Here is a 4,170-nt window from a genome sequence, read left to right as displayed (position 1 = left end):
ATCAAACACAACTGGTTCAATTCCCCTCTGCGGGAGATCAACAGGTTCCACCACATTTAATTCGTCAGTTGACTTATCTACCAATTTACTGATAACCTCATCCACTCCAATTTCATGGCTCACACACGTATCAGACAAATCACAAATATCCTCTGGGTATCGTGTTACCCTACTGGCCATAGCCCTAGTCATTACACACGCAGGATATCTAATCTCATCAACCTCACTCTCTTCTATTGGTAAAGTGCTGTCTTTAATTAACAATTGGTCACATTTCGGCTGACAGCACTGACTAGTCAAATCATTTCCCAACAAAACTCCTATGTTTTCAACAGGCAAGTCCTTCACAACACCCATAATGACTGGTCCCGTCACAAACTTCGAACACAAGAAAACGTTATGTAACCGGACAACCATATTTTCTCCAGTAACTGAGGTTAAAGCCAAACTACGTCCTGTATCTGAATTTTCTATACTAGCTAAACACTCTGACGTGATCAGCGACTGACTACAGCCGGTATCTCGATAGATTGATATTGCCTTAGGACACAATTCTTGTTTCACATCACAGACCATACCAGTGGACACATACGGGTTTACCTTCTCTGCCATGGGACTAACCATTAACACTCTCGCTAACGGAGCTGACCTCACTAAACCGACCACTTGCGCATTATCGCGTTTCCTTTTAAAACAGTCCCCGACAAGATGGTTATCCTTTTTACAGTAACTGCAATGTGGACGAAATGTTTGTGCATTGGCTGATAATGCAGGTGTATCCTTACTTTGCCCACCAGGTGCATTCCTTGCCTGACTAGCTGACCAACTAGATGACTCTCCCCGATAGTTACTTTCCCGGGGAAAACCTGGCTGAAATTTCTTCTTATCACCCTGTTGTATAGAGCTACCCTGTACTGCCTGAGCTTTGTGTATTAACGTAGTCATCTGCCACTATGCCTGCCTCCTCTATCTTTTTTACATCACGATCCTCTAAATGAATACGTAAGCTAACTTGTAATCCATTTTTAATGTCCTGTAAGATCAACAACTCCCGTAACTCGGTATATGACTCTACCTGATGAGACACCACCCATTTATCAAACATCCCTGCCTTCTTAGCCACAAACTCACTATAAGTCTGACCCTGCGTTTTTCTCAACTCGCTATACCGTAAACGATAATCCTCAGGTCGTAATTCATAAGCCCTCGACACTGCCGCCTTAACTAGGTCGTACTGACTTGCTCGCTCATCACTCATTGAATTATAAGCTACACTAGCCTTCCCCTTAAACTTAGACACGGCTAACAATGTCCACTTAGACTGCGGCCAATTTAGCTGCTTAGCGGCCCGTTTAAAAAGTTGGAAGAACATATCTACCTCCTGGTCATCAAATACCGGCACTGATCTATAAGCCTCCGACATGTTAAAATCATTTCCTGCCTCTCGTCTAACTTCTTCAGTATTCAACTTTAACTCATGTTCCACTTTTAATTTTTCTAACTGGAATTCTCTATCCCTATCTTCTCTTTCTCTCTCTCTCTCTCTCTCTCTCTCTCTCTCTCTCTCTCTCTCTCTCTCTCTCTCTCTCTCTCTCTCTCTCTCTCTCTCTCTCTCTCTCTCTCTCTCTCTCTCTCTCTCTTCTCTATCTCTCTCTCTATCTAATGCACGTTCTAAGGTTTTAGCTGATGTTAAATCAATTTCTCGCTCACCCGCGATTTCAAATAACTCGGCCTTACGTGCTCGCTTAATCTCCACTACACTGAGCGTAGGCCTATCCAGCAAATTCTTATCCATGTTTAGATATGACGCACTTATATTTAATTAATTTTCTAGTGAACAACGTTGCTACTCATAGTTATTTGTAAAAATAATTTATAAAGCCCCCATTTACAAACAATACTTTTTTTAAATATGCATGTCCCGTTTCAGATCCGGGACGAGCGCCCCAATTTTCCACTCCTGTCATGGGGATCCTATAATACCCGTAACTGGATGAAACACGATTATCCAAATATCTCTCCTAACCGTATATCTATTAGATCTCTCTGTATCGAGCAATATTACCCGCTTGTGGCTCGTCTAGGTATGATCAGAGATAAGATCTTATATAAAGTATATATAATATAGCACGTTTAGTTCACTAGAAAACACAACAAAAACACAATACACTTTGGAATCTGTATTAACCTACGCTGACAAATGTACAGCCGCAGTAGTTAATTAACAACAATAAATAATAACAACCCAGAACTGATCACTTAATTTGTTAATCTCTAGGTGTCTAGTTTACACAATATGCTCATCACTTCACCGTGACACAACACCCACACGTGTGATAATTGAGAAACGCTTCCAGGAGAACTTAATTAATAAAGGAATTACAGCTCTGTTCCTAACTGGTTAATTTTTAATTAACCCTTACTACTCGTTCAATAACTTGTGATAATTGAGAAACGCTTCCAGGAGAACTTAATTAATAAAGGAACTACAACTCTATTCCTAACTGGTTAATTTTTAATTAACCCTTAACTACTAATTCAGTAACCTTGTAACACAGAATTAATACTGGTACCTATCACAATAAAGACAATAACCTACAGTTTACCTAGGTCCTCCAGGATGACTGGTTAAGCTTTTTATAATTATTTAGGACAGTGAGCCTACAGATTACTGCGTCAGATGACCGGCAGCACCGTCTAAATAATATTGGTATAATACAGTATTAAAATATTTAAAGTCACATCAATCACATCAAGGTTATACAACAGAGCAGAAATGATATTTACCAAGTCCAAACGGACTAACGTTCCCTGGAGCCTTGCAATATGTTTCTCCCTGATATATCTAAAATCCTAGCTATTTATTCAAAACTCTCAGAGACAGCGAATATCGCCTGGGGGCACAACGCGGTACCTCACCTATCATCTGATATTTCCACCTCTCCCAGAGTCGGTATATTTTTCTCTGATCGTCAGACTGGCTGTCGCCATTCCGCGAGCAATCACGGTTGTAAAAACCGCACTCGCGGAGGTATTACGTAACTACTGGCCACCTGGGCTCCGCATCTGGGCTAAGTGCATATGGAACTGCACACGGACCTCTAACACGATTAATATCGCCACAGGCGAAAAAAAAATTAAGAGCATGTTCCGTCACAATAGTGAAATAAAAGTTTGTGACGTTGAAACAGGGAAATACGCTTTTGAAAAAACGTCGAGCTTGTATCCGTAACGGTTACTTCTAAGACGAACGTGCATTTGTAAAGAAGTTAAGGATGAATTTCTTGATATTACAAACACCAGGATAACCAGAAACACTTCGGGTGTATGAAGCTAGATACTCTTAACAATAAAAAATAAATAATGTATGATTTTAGTTGTCAAAAACGGACGAGTTAGTGAAAAATACGCCGTAGTATTTAAAAACTAGGGTCTGATACTTAAATGGAACGTCATATGAACTTCGTCATCTGGACATATTATAACACTGCGTTTAATTTTATTTAGATCTGGTGATTTCATTTGTACTTAATTTCTTCTATATTGTTTTTTTTTTAAAAGCTACCCCATGCATGTTTCAGGCACAAAGCTACTTCACACAGTATACAACTTTTCCCAGATGAAATATGTTTTGTTTGTTACATCCAACACACTCACATTTATCACCAATAACACGACTTGTGGTATTAACTGCTCTAACAAAAGTTCAGTGCACGTCGAACTTTGACCCAGCCGGAAATTATTTGGCTTAGTACTCCCTGCAGGGGCGTAGCGTGATCATGGGAAGGGGGGTTGTCGAATACGAACCTAGCGGACCTTTATCACATTTATCACCAATTACAGGACTTGTGGTATTAACTGCTCTATCAAACGTTGGGCGCATCTCGAACTTTGACCCAGCCGGAAGTTATTTGCTTTAGTACTACCACCAGACAACGATTGGAATGTTTGTTTTACATCTCAGGACATTTCTAAACTAAAACAATTGTTATGGTTAGTGACAAAGGCAGGTGGTAGCTCTGTGGTAAAGCCTCGCTTAATGTGTGGCCTTTTTAGGATCGATCCCGATCGGTGTGTCCATTGAGCTATTTCTCGTTCCTGCCAGTGCGCCACGACTGGTATATCAAAGACCGTGGTATGTGCTATGATGTCTGTGAGATGGTGCATATA

The sequence above is a fragment of the Gigantopelta aegis genome, chromosome 1, assembly GCF_016097555.1.
Source record: "Gigantopelta aegis isolate Gae_Host chromosome 1, Gae_host_genome, whole genome shotgun sequence".
Taxonomy (NCBI): Eukaryota; Metazoa; Mollusca; class Gastropoda; order Neomphalida; family Peltospiridae; genus Gigantopelta; species Gigantopelta aegis.
The sequence above is the reverse complement of the archived record's forward strand: the minus strand, read 5'-3'. Positions refer to the sequence as shown.